The sequence below is a fragment of the Tamandua tetradactyla genome, chromosome 20 (assembly GCF_023851605.1).
Source record: "Tamandua tetradactyla isolate mTamTet1 chromosome 20, mTamTet1.pri, whole genome shotgun sequence".
Classification (NCBI taxonomy): Eukaryota; Metazoa; Chordata; class Mammalia; order Pilosa; family Myrmecophagidae; genus Tamandua; species Tamandua tetradactyla.
This window is the reverse complement of record NC_135346.1, coordinates 18,232,106-18,252,710: the sequence shown is the minus strand read 5'-3', so window position 1 is coordinate 18,252,710 and position 20,605 is coordinate 18,232,106. Positions and strand designations below refer to the sequence as shown.

Sequence of the window (20,605 nt, the reverse complement as noted above, 5' to 3'; positions counted from 1 at the left end):
TCTCTCCTGGCTTCCTGTTTCATGAAGCTCCCCGGGAGGCATTTTCCTTCTTCATCTCCAAAGGTTGCTGGCTCGTGGACTCTCTCCTTTGTGGTGCTGCAGCATTCTCTGCTCTCTCTGAATCTCTCACTCTTCAAAATATTTCCTCTTTTATAGGACTCCAATAAACCAATCAAGTCCACCCAAATGGGTGGAGACATGTCATCCCCTAATCCAGTTTACAACCACTCTTGATTAAATCACATCATCCAGGGAGATGATCTGATTACAGTTTCATCCATATAGTATTGAATAGAGATTATTCTACCTTTACATAATGATATTTTGATTAAAACATGACTTTTCTAGGGGACATACTTCCCTTCAAACCAGCACATGGATTAAGAAACATAATCCAGATATACGCTGCTTACAAGAGACTCATCTTAGACACAAGGATACAAACAGACTGAAAGTGAAAGGACAGAAAAAGATCTTCCTCGCAAGTTGTAACCAAAAGAAAGCAGGAGTAGCTATACTAATATTGGACAAAATAGACTTTAAATGTAAAGACATCATAGGAGACAAAGAAGGACACTATATACTAATTAGAGGGTCAATTCACCAAGAAGATATAATAATCATAAATGTTTCTGTTCCCAATCAAGGAGCTTCAAAGTACATGAGACAGACATTGGCAAAACTGAAGGGGGTGATAGTAGTTTCAACAATAATAGTAGGAGACTTTAATACACCACTCTCCTCTATAGCTAGAACAACCAGACAGAAGATCAACAAGGAAACAGAGAAGTTAAATAACTTGATAAATGAATTAGACCTAACAGACATATATAGGTCATTGGACCCAAAGCACAAGATTATACATTCTTCTCTAGTGCTCATGGAACATTCTCCAGGATACATCATAGGTTGGGGCACAAAACAAGTCTTTATAAATTTAAAAATATTGAAATTATTCAAAGCACTTTCTCTGATCACAATGGGATGAAGCTGGATCTCAAAAAACACCAAAGAATGAAAACATTCACAAATATATGGAGATTAAATAACACACTCTCAAACAACCAGTGGGTCAAAGAAGAAATTGCTAGAGAAATCAGCATCTATCTGGAGATGAATGAAAATGAGAATACAACTTATCAGAACTTATGGGATGCAGCAAAGGCTATGCTGAGAGGGAAATTTATTGCCTTAAATGCCTATATTAAAAAACAAGAAACAGCAAAAATCGAGGACTTAACCACAAACCTGGAGGAACCTGAGAAAGAGCAACAAACTAACCCCAAAACAAATAGGAGAAGAGAAATAACAAAGATTAAAGCAGAAATAAATGAATAGGAGAACAAAAGAACAATAGAAATGATCAATAAAACCAAAAGTTGACTCTTTGAAAAAATCAATAAAATTGATGGGCCACTAGCAAGACTGACAAAGAAAAAAAGGGAGAGGATGAAAATAAATAAAATCAGAAATGAGAAGGGGTGCATTACTGCAGACCCTGAATAAATAAAAGAAATCATAAGAGTATACTATCAACAACTATATGCCAACAAACTAGACAACTTAGATGAAAATGAAAAATTCCTGGAGACACACAAACAAGATACCACTGACTCAGGAAGAAATAGAAGATCTCAACAAACCAAGACAAGTAAAGAAATTCAATCGGTCATCAAAAATCTTCCTACAAAGAAAAGCCCAGGGCCAGATGGCTTCACAGGAGAATTTTATCAAACATTCCAGAAGGAACTAACACCAATTCTGCTCAAAATTTTCCAAAAAACTGAGGAAAAAGGAACTCTACCTAACTCATTTTATGAAGGTAATATCATTTTAATACCAAAACCGGATAATGACGCTATAAGAAAGGAAAACTACAGGCCAATCTCCCTAATGAACATAGATGCAAAAATTCTTAATAAAATATCAGCAAATCAAATTCAACAACACTTTGAAAGAATTATACACCATGACCAAGTGGGGTGTATACCAGGAATGCAAGGATGGTTCAACACAAAAAAATCAATTGACGTAATACAGCACATTAACAAATCAAAAGGGAAAAATCACATGATCATCTAGATCGATGCTGAAAAAGCATTCGACAAGATTCAGCATCCTTTTCTGATGAAACCACTCCAAAAGGTAGAAATCAAAGGTAACTACCTCAATATATGAAAAACTGATAGCCAGCATCATACTCAATGGAGAGAGACTGAAAGCCTTCCACCTAAGATCAGGTACAAGACAAGGATGCCCACTGTCACCACTATTGTGCTAGAAGTTCCAGCTAGAGCAATCAGGCAGGACAAAGAAATAAAAAGCATTCAAATTGGAAAATAAGAAGTAAAACTCATTATTTGCAGATGATACAACACTATACTTTGAAGATTCTGAGAAATCTACAGCAACGTTACTTGAGCTAATAAACAATTTCAGCAAGGTGGCAGGATATAAAATTAATGTGCAAAAATCAGTAACATTTCTATACACAAGCAATGAGCTACCTGAGGAGTCACTTAAGGAAAAAATTCCATTCCAAAAAATTCCATTCCAAATAGCAACTAAAAGAATAAAAAACTTAGGAATGAACTTAACTAGGGATATAAAGGACTTGTACACAGAAACCTACATAACATTGCTAAAAGAAATCAAAGGAGATCCAAATAGGTGGAAAGATATTCCCAAATTGATCTACAGATTCAACACAATACCAATCAGAATTCCAACAACCTACTTTGAAGATTTGGAAAAGCTAACTACCAAATTCATCTGAAAGGGAAAGAGACCCCAAACACCTAAAAGCATCCTAAAAAAGAAGAAAGAAGTGGGAGGATAAACACTCCTGACTTTAAAACCTATTATAAAGCCACAGTGGTCAAAACACATGGTACTGGCACAAAGACAGAAGCACTGACCAATGGAACTGAATTGAGAGTGCAGAAATAGAACACCAAATCTATGGTCAACTGATTTTTGACAAGGCCCCAAAATCCTCTGAACTGGAACAAAATAGTATTTTCAATAATTGGTCATGGAAAAGCTGGATATCAATAGCCAAGAGAATGAAAGAGGACCCCTATCTTATGCCCTACACAAAAATTAACTCAAGGTGGATCAAATACTTAAATATAAGAACTAGCACCTTAAAGTTTCTAGAAGAAAATGTAGGGACACATCTTCAACACTTAGTAATATGAGGTAGCTTCCTAAACTTTTCACCCAAAGCACAAGCAACAAAAGAAAAAATAAACAAATGGGAACTCAAAAGCAAATGCTTCTGCACCTCAAAAGACTTTGTCAAAAAGGTGAAGAGGCAGCCAACTCAAGGGTAGAAAATATTTGGAAATCACATATCAGACAATGGTTTGATTTCCTGTATATACAAAGATATCATACAACTCAACAACAAAAGAACAAGCAATCCAATTATAAAATGGGCTAAAGCTATGAATAGGCATTTTTCTGAAGAGCAAATACAGATGGCTCAAAAGCACATGAAGAAATGCTCATTCTCCCTAGCTATAAGGGAAATGCAGATCAAGACTACAATGAGACACCACCTCACATCTGCAAGAACGGCTGCTATTAAACAACCAGGAAACTATAAACGTTGGAAAGAATGGAGGAACTGGGATAGTTATACAGTGCTGGTGGGAAATACAATGGTGCAGTCACTATGGAAATCTGTTTAGCAGTTCCTTAGGAAACTAAATATTAATGACCCAGCAATAGCACTACTTGGTATATACCCACAAGAGCTGAAAGCAATGACACAGACATTTGAACACCGATGTTCATAGCAGCATTATTCACAGTTGCCAAAAGATGGACACAAACCAAATGCCCAGCAACAGACAAGTGGATCAACAAAATGTGAAAATGTGGTATACACATCTGATAGAATATTGTGCAGCAGTAAGACAAGATGATGTCCTGAAGCACATGACAAGATGGATGAGCCTTGAGGACATAATGCTGAGGAAATTAGCCAGACACAAAAGGACAGATATTGTATGATTCCACTTTTATGACCAGCATAAAGGTATAATCAGAGACATAATATAGAATACAGGGGACTTAGGGATACATAGAAGCTAGAGATGGATGAACTGTTAAATAATGAGGTTGAACTCCAATGTAAGGGAATAGATAGGTGTGAAGGTGATTCTCTTGTGGGTCTAGAAGTAATATTACCATATCGAAGATGGACAAGATTGAAAGGTGTTGTATAGACCTATGTGACCCACTGATTCACACTAGAAATATGAATGAGTTCTTGTAAGAATTACTTCAAAGACATGATTCTTGTATAAAAAGTGTTTAAATAAAGGGTATAGGGGGAAAACAGTTATTGCACACTATGAGCTATAATCAAAAGGAAACCACCAGCACTACCACAGCAACAACAGAGGTAAATAATGGGATGAGGGACAAGAGTTAAGAGGAGGTTTAGATCTCCTATTTTGTGAGGGTGTTTTTATTGGTTTTCTGTCTCTTGGGAACAGTGAAACTATCTAAAATTGAGAACGTTGATGGACTATGGACTTTGAGCCCTCTACATGATGCCCAGTGAATGCAGGTGGCTGAAGGATGTACTGACAGAGAAGTAGAATGGTGAACGATGGTGTATATTTATGAACAAAGGCTGTGCTGCTACAAAAAGGAACGTTGTTGTGAGGCATGCAACGTGGGACATTTGGTGAGACAAAATAAGCCAGAAACAAAAAAACAATGTTATGGACACCTTTAGAAAATGCTTATAACAAAACAGGGGCCTAGATTCTAAGTTTTTAGAGCAGACCCATTAAGTCTGGAGTGGTAACTTTTATTTCTGGATTTTGAGAGCCTGTTTTATATACATAACCTGATATTTAGAGATAAGAACCAAGCTGAACAGGCTGGGGTTAAAGTAATTTAGAACATAGGGGTAAGGAAGACAGTGTCTATATTTTAGAACCTCACATACTCTTTGAGACCAATAGAAGAAAGATTTATTTGATCTGGAACTGAAATTTTCTGTAGTGCATAATCTAATTCAACCCATCTGTACAGCTCATTTGAACAACTGAAACACAGAGAGCACAGAATGAGAAAGAAGTCCTTTAATCCTGTATAGATTACTGTAATGCCTGGAAACATCCTAGAGTATATTAAGCAGATAATCAAAAAAGTGTTGGTGAAGTCCCCTGAGGGAGGGGAGAAAGACCATAGAACTATTAAACCTTAGTTTGATAGGGAATCCCCTGATACTGTGTCAATCTTTAGGGACACCAAAATCAATAGGCCATGCCCTCGATCATGAGGCTTACTCTTGTGAAGCTTATGTAGGTAGTATAGAAGCTTAGCTATATGCTATATGCTATAGCATACCTATAAGATGCCTAAGAGTTACTTCTGGAGGACCTCTTTTGTTGCTCAGATGTGGCCTCTGTCTCTCTAAGCCCAACTCTGCAAGTGAAATCATTGCCCTCCCCGCTATGTGGACATGACATCCAGGGGTGAAAGCCTCCCTGGCAATGTGGGAAGGACTCCTAGGGATGAATCCAGAACTGGCACCATGGGATCAACAATTCCACCCTGATCAAGTGGAGGAAAAGAAGTATACTTAATAAAATATCAGTGGTAGAGAGAGAGAGGTCAAATAGAGTCAAGAGGGTACTCTGGAGGTTGCTCTTATGCAAGCTTCAGGTAGACCTTGCTACCTATCATAACCTGCCAATCCCCAACCAGGACCATTCCAGCCAATCCTAAAGAACATCTAGGGCAATTTATAAGATTCCACAAGGGTTCCAGGCACTAGAGTAACTTGCCAGAAACCTACAACAACCTCCAGATGGGTCCCTGGTCCAGATAAGTCCTGAAAGCTAGCACAGCCTCTTCAGTACATCAGATAGTTCCATCTCCCTACCCCATATTAGTGACAGACCCTTCCAATATCAAAAGTTCAGAATTGCCACAGCCAAAACAACCCTAAAGAGAGGTATGGAAAGATCAAAGGTGACAGTGGAATTATACATAGAAGATAGGACTTAACAAATGAATATGAATGCTGAATCATTAAATTGGTATCTCTTTTAGTCTCCAGTATTTTAGAGCAGCTAGAAGTAAAAACCTAAAATTGTGAAATTGTAACCCATGTCAAAGTCTGAAATATGTTCTACAACTACTTGTGGTGCTGTGCTTGGAAATTTATAGCTTTTTTGTATATATGTTATTGTTCACAAAAAAAGAAGGAGAAAAAAAAGTCGATTGTGATGATAAAAAAAAGTATTTAAGCCCTCTAGTCTCCGATATTCTGGAGCAGGTAGAAGGAAAAATATGAGAGGATCATATGGTAGCCCATGACAAATTCTGGGGTCTATCCTGTAACCTCTTTTTGAAGAGTGCTTTGAAAACTATTGCTTTATTTCTTTGCTTTGTATATATGCTATACTATACAATAAAAAATGTTAAAAAAAAATAGAAAAAAGATTGGTTCTACAAGAAATGCTAAAGGGAACACTACGAGCAGACAAGAGAAAGATAGAAGGGAGAGGTCTGAACAGTTTAGAAATGAAAATTATCAGTAAAGGTAAAAAGAAAAAAAATTAGATATGGCATATAAAAGACAAAAGACAAAATGGCAGAAGAAATTACTGCCTTTACCCTAATAACATTAAATGTTAATGGATCAAACTCCCCAATCAAAAGACAGAGACTGGCAGAATGGATTAAAAACAGGACTTATCTATATGCTCTTCTAAAAGAGACTCATTTCAGACCCAAGGACAAAAATAGGTTGAAAGTGAAAGGCTGGGAAAAGATATTTCATGCAAACAACAATGAGAAAAGAGCAGGGGTGTCCGCGACTTCTCGCTCAGCTTCTGGTCCCCGGCCGGCGGAGGGAACAGGAGGGAGAGAGAGACAGACGCAGACAAATCCGCGCTGGTGAGAAACACAGGTCCAAGACACGCAGCAGTTGTAAGCACAGACCTTTACTGGAGTTAAGCTTGCATTCTCTGTTACAGGTTCCGCGCGGGACAAGATGCCCCGCGGGGGAACAACCTCTATGCGGCCGTCAGGCACGGCTCCCTGTGGGTTGTCTCCGCCCACCCCGTCCGGGTAACCTCTTATATACTGTGCCCAAACCCAATAGGTTAGTGCCACGTATACAGAGGTGATTGGAAGATAGGGTTGGTGGGCGTGTGCGTCATTTGCGGAAGCAGGATGTGAGCGCCATCTTGGCTCACTCGATGGGCGGGGGGAACTCTAGAGCAGGCTGCAGCGTGTCCACTAGGCCAAACCCGGAAAGCGGCTCTCTACATCTCCCCCTTTTTGTTTTTATAAGAGGCATGGTCCGTAGACCGTATTCTTGTACCCAGTGTCTCTATTGATGATGGTGCTCCCGTGGGCCTGAGTGGCTCACAACATAGTTTGGTGCTTTGGGGAGTCTGGACTAGGCTCGCGTCATCACACGACGGAGCCTCTGGCACCGACCAGAATGCTCACCTCATATAGAGACCGGAGAGTCCGTGAACTGGATACCACGTGACTTCTCCCTGCAGTGCTTCGCCTCGCAACTGGGTCAAGCGGGGATTATGAGAGCGACAGCCAGGGCATAGGAAACGCTGCGGAGGCCTCGGTGCAATGGCTAGAGCCAAGCCCAGTCTGGCCAGGACTGCGGCCGCAGCTCCACCGTCGAGGCGGCTAGGCGCGCAAAATTAACAGCCTCTGGTGCCTAGCTAAACACGGGTAGTGGCCAGGGAGCCTGCAACAAACCTTGCTGACAAGAGCTTTGCCCCAGGTGATTCAGACGGGCTATCTATCGAGGAGGGACGCACACCCACATTTGACTGGGAAGACATAGCTAACATGGTAGAAACACGTAGTTGCTGCTGTGTCTGGAACAAGCGTTCTAACAAACATTTAACAGTGACTAAGCCCACTAATAGTCCCACTGCCACGAGAATCCAAGTAGTCAAATTGGGCCAAGAGAACCATGAGGTGACTCGGTTCCACAGACTTTGTACAGTCTCGCCCAGTTTGGAAAGGTCGAAGGCAACGGGGGTTATTAAAACTGGTCCCCCTTCTAAACAATCGAAGGGTGACCGGCGTTTTCGTTGCTATCTCGTCAGTCGCCGCCGTCATCAGCAGAGTTGGAGGCCTGATCTGGTGGCTCTGGTTGGAGGCTTGTTGGTTTTTTAGGCAACAGCTCCGTGGCCTCCTCGGGCGATGTCACGGTTCTCACCAGTCTTTCCGGAACCCACACTGGTTGACGTCCTGGCTCCTGGGGAAAAACACAAACAGAGCCTCTGGCCCAACTGAGCACTGGGTCAGGGCCTTGCCATTGTCCTGACAGGACATCCTTCCAACGGACTAGACCTCTATGTGGAGGACTCGGAGTAGTATGCTGAAGGGCAGGTGTCATTCCCTGTGAATTTTCATTTAAAAAATTGTACGTAAACAAGGCTATAGACAGTTGAGCCTTTGGGGACAGGCCGTGACCTATTCCCCCTTTCTGTTTCTTTAGTAAGTCTTTGATGTCTAAGATGAAAATAGACCAATGCTCTGGCAGAGCTGAGAGAAGGGGCAACCCCATCTGAACAGGTCCTAAGGACTCCATGCAATTATTAACGGCTCTTAAATCATGTAACAATCTCCATCTGCCTGATTTTTTCTTTATGACAAAAATAGGGGTGTTCCAAGGTGATGTAGAGGGAATGATGTGGCTCTCTTTTAGCTGTATAGACACTAGAGTATGCAATGCTGACAGTTTTTCCTGTGATAATGGCCACTGAGGCACCCACACCGGGGTACTGGTCTTCCACTTTAGTTTTATAGGTGTGGGTGGGAATCTCCCCTCAGTGGCCCCTAGGAAAAACCCAGGCCTCGTCTGTCAGAATTGGAGACAGCTTGTATAGCCCTTGCGCGCCCGTGCAATGAGGCTCCTAAGCCTTTGCCGGGGACATATCCCATTCTTTTTAACAAGCGCTTAGAAGTTGGAGAGCAGCCACTGTAATTACCTGATTCGGCCACCAGAGGGAGCCCGTGGTGAGGGTTTTTGGCGAGATCACCAAAACCATTCACCGGAAGCCGCCGCGCCCCTGCAGCAGGCGCTGGCGGGGCGGAAGGCTGCGTGGGTGAGACAGGGGGCCTCTCCCAATCGATCAGCGGAGGCGCGTCTGCCCCATTGGTCTCATCGCCATCTGACTCTGAGTCAGAGCTGTCTGAACTGGCGTTTGACTCCGGCGGCTTGCCCTTACAGGAGCCGTCCGCAGACGAAGCTGACTGAGTTTCTTGGAGCGCGCGCCGTGCCTGTAGCAGGGCGGGAGACGGACTGAGGCCTGAAGTAGACTCTGCCTCAGGGCAAGCACGGACGGTTTCCCAGATAGGGACCAGGATCGGGTCCATACAAAGGCCCGTCCGGCGCGCCCGTTCTATGTCATTACCAAGTTTTAACCAAGAAGGCAGACTAAGGCTCCCGGAGTGGGCGAACCAAGGTGCAAAAGCAGCAACATCGTCTAAGAACCGCAGGAGGGAACTCTTCCTAACCGAGATACCCCACTGCTTCAAAAGGGTCTTTAAAGGAGCTAACAAAGGTGAACTTCCTGACTGCCCCATGCTTGCAGTCGGCACTGTACTTTAATCACTCGGAGAGCTCTTCCGAGTCCCCGGGGCTACCTGAAAGCCCGCGGGCCTTAACTCTCACGTAATAAGAAGCACTCACCTTCTCGCGGTGATCAAGCGCGGGAAGTCCGCTGCGAACTCAGGATGCGCGTCCTCACCAGCTCGGGGAAAGGCAGCAGAAGGGTTCCCCGTACGGGCCACCACTTGTCCGCGACTTCTCGCTCAGCTTCTGGTCCCCGGCCGGCGGAGGGAACAGGAGGGAGAGAGAGACAGACGCAGACAAATCCGCGCTGGTGAGAAACACAGGTCCAAGACACGCAGCAGTTGTAAGCACAGACCTTTACTGGAGTTAAGCTTGCATTCTCTGTTACAGGTTCCGCGCGGGACAAGATGCCCCGCGGGGGAACAACCTCTATGCGGCCGTCAGGCACGGCTCCCTGTGGGTTGTCTCCGCCCACCCCGTCCGGGTAACCTCTTATATACTGTGCCCAAACCCAATAGGTTAGTGCCACGTATACAGAGGTGATTGGAAGATAGGGTTGGTGGGCGTGTGCGTCATTTGCGGAAGCAGGATGTGAGCGCCATCTTGGCTCACTCGATGGGCGGGGGGAACTCTAGAGCAGGCTGCAGCGTGTCCACTAGGCCAAACCCGGAAAGCGGCTCTCTACACAGGGGGAGCTATACTAATATCCAACAAATTAGGCTTCAAATGTAAAACAATTAAAAGGGACAAAGAAGGGCACTATGTATTAATAAAATGAACAGTTCAACAAGAAGACATAACAATCATAAATATTTATGCACCAAGCCAGACTGCTACAAAATACATGAGGCAAACACTAATAACACTGAAGGGATAAGTAGATACCTCTACCAAAAACAGATGGAGACTTCAATTCTCTGCTCTCATCAATGGATAGAACATCTAGATAGAAGATTAGCAAGGAAACAGAGAATTTGAATAATATGATAAATGAACTAGATTTAACAGACATTTACAGAATATTATACCCTACAACAGCAGGATACACATTTTTTCTCAAGTGCTCATGGACCATTCTCAAGGACAGACCGTATGCTGGGTCACAAAGCAAATCCCAATAAATTTAAAAAGATTTAAATTTTACAAAACACTTTCTCAGATCATAATGGAATGAAACAGGAAATCAATAACAAGCTGACAGCCAAAAAAATTCACAAACATATGGAAGCTAAACAATACGCTCTTAAATAACCAGTGTGTCTAGGAAGAAATTATAAGAGATATAAGTAAATATCTCGAGGCAAATAAAAATGAAAATGTAACATATCAAAACTTATGGGATGCTGTGAAGAGGGAAATTTGTTGCCTTAAATGCCCAAAAGAAGAGAGAAAAAAAATCAAGGAATTAACTGTTCACTTGGAAGAACTAGAGAAAGAACAGTAAACTAACCCAAAAGCAAACAAAAGGAAAGAAATAACGAAGATTAGAGCAGAAACACATGAAATCGAGAATATGAAAACAGTCATGAAAATCAACAAAATCAGAACCTGGTTTCTTAGAGATAATCAATCAAATTGATGGACCCCTAGCTAGGTGGGCAAAAAAGAGAGTAAGAGAGAGAGAGGGGATGCAAATAAATAAAATCAGAAATGGAAGAGGGTACATAACCACCAATCCGCAGAAATAAAGGAGGTAATGAGAGGATACTAGGAGCAACTATATGCTAATAAACTAGGCAATGTAGATGAAGTGGATGACTTTCTGGAAAGGCAAGGCATGAACTACCAACATTTAATAGAGAAGAAATAGATGACCTCAACAAAGCAATCACAAGTAAAGAGATTGAATCAGTCTTCAAGAAACTCCTAAAAAAGAAAAGTCCAGGACCAAATGGCTTCAAATGTGAATTCTGTCAAGAAAGAATGACCACCAATCCTGCTCAAACACTTCAAAAAAACTGAAGAGGAGGGAAAGATGCCTAACTCATTCTATGAAGCCAACATCACCCTACTATCAAAGCCAGACAAAGATACTACTAGAAAAGAAAATTATAGGCCAATCTCTTTAATAAATATAGACACAAAAATCCTCAACAAAATACTTGCAAATCAAAAAGATTTGCATTAAAAGAATTACACACCATGATCAAGTGTGATTTGTTTCAGGTATGCAAGGCTGATTCAACACGAGAAAATCAATTAATGTAATACACCATATCAATAAATCAAAGCTGAAAAACCATATGACCATCTTAAATGATGTGGAGAAGGCATTTGATGAAATTCAACATTCTTGATGAAAAAACTTCAAAGGATAGGAATAGAAGGGAACTTTCTCAACATGATAAAGGGAATATATGAAAAACCCACAGCTAACATCATCGTTCAGTGGGGAAAGACTGAAAGCTTTCCTTCTAAGATCAGGAACAAGACAAGGATGCCCACTGACATCACTGTTATTCAACATTGTACTGGAAGTTCTAGCCAGAGCAATTACACAAGAAAAAGAAAGAAAGGGCATCCATACTGGAAAGAAAGAAGTAAAATTCTCACTTTTTGTAAATGACATACTATATGTTGGAAATCCCAAAAATCTACAGCAAAGCTACTAGAGCTAATAAATGAGTACAGCAAAGTGGCAGGGGATAAGATCAATAACCAAAAAATCAGCAGTGTTTCTAGGCAATAGTGGTGAGCAATCTGAGGAGGAAATCAAGAAAAAATTCCATTTACAATAGCAAGCAAAGAATAAAATATTTAGGAATAAATTTAACTAAGGATACAAAAGACCTCTATACACAGAAAACTGTAAGAACTTGCTAAAAGAAATTATGGAGACCTAAATAAATGGAAAGGCATATTGTGTTCATTGGTTGGAAGACTAATATAGTTAAGACGTCAATTTTACCCAAATTGATTTATAGATTCAATGCAATATCAATTAAAATCCCAACAACTTACTTTGCAGAAACAGAAAAACCAATAACCAAATTTATTTGGAAGGGCAGTGTACCTGGAAAAGCTAAAAATATCTTGAGAAAGAAAAATGAAGTGGGAGGTCTCAAACTACCTGACTTTAAAGCATATTACAAAGCTACAGTGGTCAATACAGCATAGTACTGGCATAAAGATAGATATACTGACCAATGGAATTGAATTGAGTGTTCAAAAATAGACCCTCTCATCCATGGACAATCAATCTTCCATAGGTAGTCAAGCCAATCCATCTGGAACAGAGCAACCTCTTCAATAAATGATGTTTGTAGAACTGGATATCCCTATGCAAAAGAATGAAAAAAGATCCATATCTCACACCCTATACAAAAATTAACTCAAAATGGATCAAAGCCTAAACATTAGAATTAAGACTATAAAACTGTTCGAAGAAAATGTACAGAAATATCTCATAAATCTTGTAATAGGAGGGGGTTTCCTAGACCTTACACCAAAGCACTAGCACTGAAAAAAGAAATAGATAAATAGGAACTCCTCAAAATTAAATACTTTTATGCATCTTTGTTAGGAAAGCAAAAAGGCAGTCTATGCAATGGAAGACAATATTTAGAAATTACATATCAGATAAGGGTCTAGTATCTAGAATATATAAAGAGATTTTTCAACTCAACAACAAAAAGATAAACAACCCAATCAAAAAATGGTCAAAGGACATGAACAGTCACTTTTCAAACATGGAAATACAAATGGCTAAAAGGCACATGAAAAGATGTTCAACTTCACTGGTTATTAGGGAAATGCAAACCAAAACCAAAATGAGATATATTTCACACCCACTAGAATAGCCATTATAAAAAAAAGACACAGAAAAGTGCTGGAGAGGATGTGGAGAAAGAGGCACACTTACCCACTGTTGGTGGGAATGTAAAATGGTATAAACACTCTGGAAGGCAGTTTGACAATTCCTCAGGAAGCTAAATATAGAATTGCCATATGATCCAGCAATCCTATTACTGGGAATATATTCAGAAGGAACTGAAGGCAAGGACACAAATGGACATTTGCACACTAGTGTTTATAGCAAAATTATTTACTATCAAGACCATGGAAATTGCCAAATGTCCATCAACAGACTAAAGTAACTAAACAAGCTGTGGTACATACATACAATGGAATATTATGTAACTGTAAGACAAAGTCATGAAGCATGTAATAATGTAGATGAGCCTTGAGAACATTATGCTGAGTGAAATTAGTCAGAAATAAAAGGACAAATACTGTATAGTCTCCCTAAAATGAGCTAACATTGAGTGAACGTTGAGAGTTCAAGTTAAGAACACAGGTTATCATGAGATAAAAATTGGGTAGAAATTGGGCATTTGGTGCTTAACGAATACAGACTGTGAAATAGGAATGGTTGTAAAAATTCATAAGTGGATAGCACAATACTACCTAATGATAGCACAATAATTTAAATCCACTGAATTAAGCTGAATGTGAGTATGGTTGAGGGAGCAGGGTTGGGGCATGTATGAAACCAGAAGGAGAGCTAGAAGATAAAGACTGAGACGGTATAACTTAGGAATGTCTAGAGTGGACAATGGTGGTGATTAAATGCACAAATATAAAAACGTTTTTGCATGAGGAAGAACAAATGAATGTCAACATTGCAAGATGTTGAAAATAGATGGTATACAGGAAAAACTACAATCAATGCAAGCTACAGTGTATTGACAACAGAAACACAGTAATATGTTTCCACTGACTGTAATAACAAAGGCATTACACAAAAACTAACTGTCAACAAGCAGGGGGAGGGGTGTGTGAGGGAGGTATAGATTCTTTGCTGAAGAAAAGGAAATGTCTTCATATAGATTATGGTGGTGAAGGTTTGTTTATTTACTTAGGTTGGATTGTATGATGTGTGAATAAAACTGTTTAAAAATGAACAGAGAGGGCAGTGCAACAGTGGCTCAGTGGCAGAATTCTCTCCTGCCATGCCAGAGACCTGAGTTCAATTCCCAGTGCCTGCCCATGCCAAAAAAAAAAAAAAAATGAATAGAGAGAAACAGGTGCTAGAGAAAATGTGGAAAAAGAGATGTACCTATCACTGTTGATAGTGAAGCTGAAAGGTACAGCCCTCCAGACGGCAGCGTGGTTGTTCCACAGGTGGCTGGGGGAGGGGGGCAGTTGCCATATGATCCTGCAACCCCGTTGGTAAGTATATACCTGGAGGAACTGAGCATGGGGACACGAATGGACATTTGCATATTGGTGTGTATGGAGACAGTGCTCATGAATCTCAATGGATGGAAGTGGCCTAAGAGTGCGATGACTGAGGGAAGGAAGGGGGCCCTATGGTATATACATTCAAGGGAATACTGAGGGGCTGAAAGAAGGAATGAAGTTGTGAGGCATGTAACTAGGTGAATGAATCTTAAGGAGAGTTATGTTGAATGAAATGGCAGAAACAAAAAGTTAAATATTATCATGACTCGCTGATATGGACTAACTATAATGTACAAACTCAGAGAATTAAAGTCGAGAGCGTGGGTTATCAGGTTGGGGCTTATTGTAAAGGGTCCTAGATTGTAAGATCTTATAGCAGTCACATATATTCAGGAATTATAGCTGGTACTTCTAAATTCTGAAATACTGAGCTATCTAGATATAAACTGATTGAACATTTTGGGTATTTATGTGACACCTGAAGTCAGCATTACCCCATATAGCAACTGTAACAAAAGTTAAAAAAGTGATCAGACTTCAACTAGGGATATGAATGAAGCTTATTTGGATAGAATTAAGGAAGGATGATACGGTCCATACCTAAAACGTTAACTTCTTTGTGAGATCAAAAGAAAGGATGTTTATTGGGTGCAAAATTTATATTCTGGATAGGGCATTACCTAATTTAACTTATGTGAGCAGTTTATTCAAACACCATAATTACATGAAATCTTGAACAGGGTGTGAGATCCTGTTGGTCTGTACAGGTTAGTTTGATGCCATGATGTATTCCAGAGTAATTTGGGCAGAGAATAAAAAAGTATTTGCAAAGTCCCCTTGGGGTACTAGGGAGAACTGTACCTAAGAATCACAAAGAACCTTTTGTGTTCCTCAGAGGTGGCCTCTCTCTCTAAGCCAGCCTGGCAGGTGAACTCACTGCCCACCCTCTAACGTGGGACATGACTCCCAGGGGTGTAAATCTCCCTGGCAATGTGGGACAGGACTCCCAGGATGAGCCGGGATCCAGAATCATGGGATTGAGAAAATCTTCTTGACCAAAAGGGGGGAGAGAAATGAAACAAAAGAGAGTTTCAAGGGCTGAGAGATTTCAAATGGAGTTGAGAGGTTATCCTGGAGGTTATTCTTATGCATTATACAGATATCCTTTTTTAGTTTATGGTGTTTTAGAGTGGCTGGAGGGAAGTAGTAACTGAAACTGTTGAACTATGTTCCAGTAACCTTGATTCCTGAAGACAACTGTATAACTGTATAGCTTTTACAATGTGACTGTGATTGTGAAAACCTTGTGTCTGATGCTCCTTTTATCCAGGGTATGGACAGATGAGTAAAAAAAAAAAAGAAGAATAAATATAAATAAATAATGGGGTTGGGGTAAAGGTAAAAAACTGGGTACACTGAAATACTAGTGATCAATGAGAGGAAGAAGTAAGGGGTATGGCATGTATGAGTTTTTTTCTTTTTATTTCTCTTTCTGGAATGATGCAAATGTTCTAAAAATGATCTTGGTGATGAATACACAACTATGTAATGATACTGTGAGCCACTGATTGTATACCATGTATGGACTGTATGTGTGTGAAGATTTTTCAATAAAAATATTTTTAAAAATTAAAGCCTTTTGTATGTCAAAGGACATTATCAAGAAAGTGAAACACAACCTAAAGAGTGGAAGAAAATATTGGAAACCATATATCTGATAAAGGTTTAATATCCAAAATACAGGAAGAACTCCTACAACTCAACAAAAAATACAACCCAATTTTAAAATGAGCAAAGATTTTGAATAGACATTTTTCTATAGAAAATCTACATACGGCCAATAAGTACATTGCCAGGGAGATTTACACCCCTGGGAGTCATGTCCCACGTTAGAGGGTGGACAGTGAGTTCACCTGCCAGGCTGGCTTAGAGAGAGAGGCCACCTCTGAGGAACACAAAAGGTTCTTTGTGATTCTTAGGTACAGTTATAAGTAAGGTTAGCTTCTCCTTTGCAAGACTAAGTTTCCAGTCATTGGTTGATGAACACTTGGCTTGCTTCCATCTTTTGCCTATGTTGAATAATAATGTTATGAACGTTAGTGACAAATATCTGTTCAAGTCCCTGCTTTCAACTCTTTTGTGTGGTATATACCCATAAGTAGGATTGCCAATTCATATTGTATTTCTATACTTCACTTTTTGAGGAAATGTGAGCACAGTGGCTTCACCACTTTACATTCCCACTAACAGTGTACAAGGGTTCCTATTTTTCTGCATCCTCACCCACACTTATTATTTTCCGTATTTTAAATAATAGTCATTCTAGTGGGTGGAAGGTGGTATCTCGTGATTATGATTTGCATTTCACAAATTCCAAAGAGAGGCTTTTGGGTTGGGAGACAGAAGGAAGAGATGGGGAAAATATAATTCCTTCCACCTATACAGCATTTACAAAACACTTTCATGTCTATTTACCGCAACTGATTTTGATAATAGCACTTGGACAGAAGTCTTATGTCCCCATCTTTGAGATGAAAAACTAAAGCTTAAAGAAATTCAGTGAATAGCACAAGTTCACATAACCACAGGGGGTAGAATCAGGACCTGAACCTAGCATCTCTGACCTCTAAGCCAAGGGCCTATCCACTGTTCACTCTACCCTGGCCTCCCCCTAACCAGGACTCAGGCTCCCACCATTCCCTTGAGAAGCACAGCCTTAATTTGACCAAGAACCAGCTTCAGGGCAGGTCACACTCAGCATGTATGTGGATTTTGGTTAGGCAGTAATATCCCAAACATGCAGCTTTGCCCCTGGAAGTGACTTTTGAGAGGAGATGGGTTGGCGAGGGCAAACTAGGCTGAGGGATGCCAGCAGCAAAGTCTTGGATCAGAACCACTCTGCCCACTCTTGTCATACACCTTCCTCTGGGGAAATCCCCAGCAGCTGTGATATGGCTGGGTTCAGTAGTCTGCCCTGATACAGTCTGACAGCAGCTAAAAGGCTGGAGTGGGAGGATACTAAGACTGAAAATCCATGAGTGTGCTTCCTTATTAAAACCCTTTGTGTTCTCTGTGTACTAGGGGCTCAGAAAATCTCAGGCACCAAATTTATCTGATAAATTTTGAGTCTCATTTATTAGCCATGGTAAAGGCATTTCATCCTCTTACCTCTGGAGGGGATCTGAACCTAACCATACTCAGGCAGATGTAGGTTCATTTGCTTCCTTTGTTTCCCTCTTTAGACCGGTTCCTTCTCTTTCTGCAAGAGAAACCAGTTTCCTCTTGCTCACCACCCAATTTCCAAATCCTGGGACTCATCTCTCTTCACCCCCGTCCTCCCTTCTCTTTGAACAGAATTATCCTAAAATCTCCTAGAGGGGACCTCCAAGTCCCCCATGTTTTTATCCTCTGTATTTCAGGACCTACAATTTTTCATTTCGAAGGGGAAAGGATGTACTCCTCAATTTTTTGTCCAGCAGTCTCCCTAGCCTGTGGGGATTAGAAGGCAAGTAACCTGAGCCCCTATTCTCCTGTATAATAAGCTCCTTTCCCAGCTCCACCTCAGCTGGCAAAGCCTGCAATGGCACACAAACTAAGGGAACTACAAAGGCCAAAACACTAGATTTATGGCTGCAAATTGAGACTCCAAGAGGACATGGAAGGAAGTTCCAAGCTTTTATAGTTTCTCTCAACACAGACACTGCAACTTCAAGGAGAGGTTAATGGAGTTGTCCATTAACTGCAGCAACTGGCAGAGCAGTAAGCTGACTGGGTGGAGGTTCTGAACCCATTTATTCCAAACTACAGACCCCATCAGGGAGCTCAGGTTTTTGTCTTTTCATTTCCACATTTTACTTTGGTCAGGTTGCTGAATGACAGCTCCTGGTCTGAAAGCTCACATGCTTCCCTAGAACACACACTGATGCCTACCTGTCTACCAGCCAGAGCTAGTAGAGTGTGATGGGAGGGAGGAAAGTGGAAAGGGTAAATCAGCACCATCTCCTGAAGTCCACCCATGCCCAAGAAAATGTTGCTTAAAAAGTCCCAGACTATAGAATCTTTCTCTATGGCAACTGTCTATAACTGTAACAATTTACTACAGTGTTATTAAGTTGAAAAGCCAGTTTCAAGAGGAAGACTGCCTGTTTCTGAAGACTGGCTTTGAGACCAGTATCTGCCTGCCTGTCATTCCTATCTGGTACCTGCCCTGTCTTCAACTGTTGGTTATTAGAAAGTCATATACTTTACCAGCTGTTTAGAAAAAAATAATCAAACAAAAAATTTAATTGCAGCATTCAGGAAAATCCTAGATTGTTAGCTATGTACAATCTGGCAAATTATGGGAATACAGCTTGGGCAAAGAATGGAACCCTGGCTTAGCATGGGAGTCTGCCTTCAGTTCTTCTCATAGCTTTCTCTCTTGATCTGTGATTCTTGGAGGAGCCATTCCATAACACTAAGTTAATGTTAATGGTTACTATATGCCAGGGCTGCCCTTCCTGGCACAGCCCTTGGCATCATGGTAAGACTCTGTCCTCTTTGTGGCTTCTCAACACCCCCAGGTGGTTCCCTGGACATTAAGATGAGAAGGCTCCTCAAATCAGTTTGGTTTGATCCTTTCTTGCACTAGAAAAAAGGTTACTTTTTTTCTCACATGACTCTAGAGAGTATCATTCACAACTAATTGCTAAACCCACAGTTCACATTTCTTACGCATTTTTATTTGGAGGAGTTAGATGTATTCTACAGTTAAAGAGGAGTCTAGACAATGCATGCTGAAATGGACATGTGTTTTTCTCTAAGCATTGCTTCCTTAGCGTATCAGTCTTTCTTCCATTACTTACTTTTTTCAAGGCCACATGGCTCTGAAGGGGTAAGACCCTCCCCCCAACTTCAAGGATGGGCACAAGACCCAGTCCTAGTCAATTCAATTACTCACCACCTTTGGGTACAACAACTGGTTCAGGGAAAGACATATAATTCAAACCAAGCAGATCACAGTGCTCTCCAGGACTTTTGAATGAACTATGGGAAAAGATAAATACTCTCTTCTTCTGGAATGGTAAGCTCTAAGAGTGGCGCTGGTACGGGTTTAGGGCTGCTGGTGGCCAATGGTTACCACATGTGGAGAGCCAATCTGGGAATGAAGCAAGGCAACAGCAAACAAAACCAAGTAATGGAGACAGTCTACACCCTGATGTATCATATTCTGAAGCAACTTATTTGCTGGAGATGCTTGGAAAAAAAAGCAGACATCTGCTTTTTGGTTGTCTTTGTAGGATAAACCCAAGTAGCCCAGATGCAGAATCAGGTTCTACCCTCTAAACTATAGTGCCTCAGATCACATAGTAGTAAGAAATATGTTAACAACTGCATTTATCTGTTTACTTTCCATATCTACCAAAGAAACCCCGACAAATCTTACATTCTAAGTCTGCAACTGCAACAAGTCATTAAGAGACCTGTTAACTCATCCCTATATAAACAATGCTGATGTTCTCTGTACTTGATCACCCATTAACTCATTAACAGTATTTTCCAGGTGTACAGAGTAGGATTCTCCTTCATCCCAGCCTAGCCTGTGGCTCTCTTGTAAAAAGTCAAGTAGGAAGGCCCAGTTTCAGAGGAAAAGACATAAGGGACACCCAAGTGGAACCATTCCTGAGGGCCAAGAGCAATCAGATTCAAGATCACCTATTTTAGTTGAAAAGAAGGCTATCAGGAAGGTTTATAAATGGGTTTCCCCAAGCACTTGCTAATTTTCTACTTTTTATTACACAATCCTAGAGAAGGTAGAAAGAGAATTAGTAGGATTAGCCATAGTTAATA

General features: G+C 40.8%; 1 long non-coding RNA gene across 2 annotated transcripts in view; it reads right to left on the bottom strand.

Annotated features, from left to right (window-relative positions):
- The window catches only part of LOC143665025 (uncharacterized), a 143,935-nt gene that overhangs the window by 96,496 nt on the left and 26,834 nt on the right, over positions 1 to 20,605 (bottom strand). Inside the window, exon 3 of one of the 2 annotated variants that reach the window (XR_013166713.1) lies at positions 12,737 to 12,870. This is a non-coding gene — a long non-coding RNA (uncharacterized LOC143665025). Of the gene's footprint in view, positions 1 to 10,284; positions 12,871 to 20,605 lie in introns of those variants that run through there. The other variant, XR_013166712.1, reaches the window with a different exon arrangement.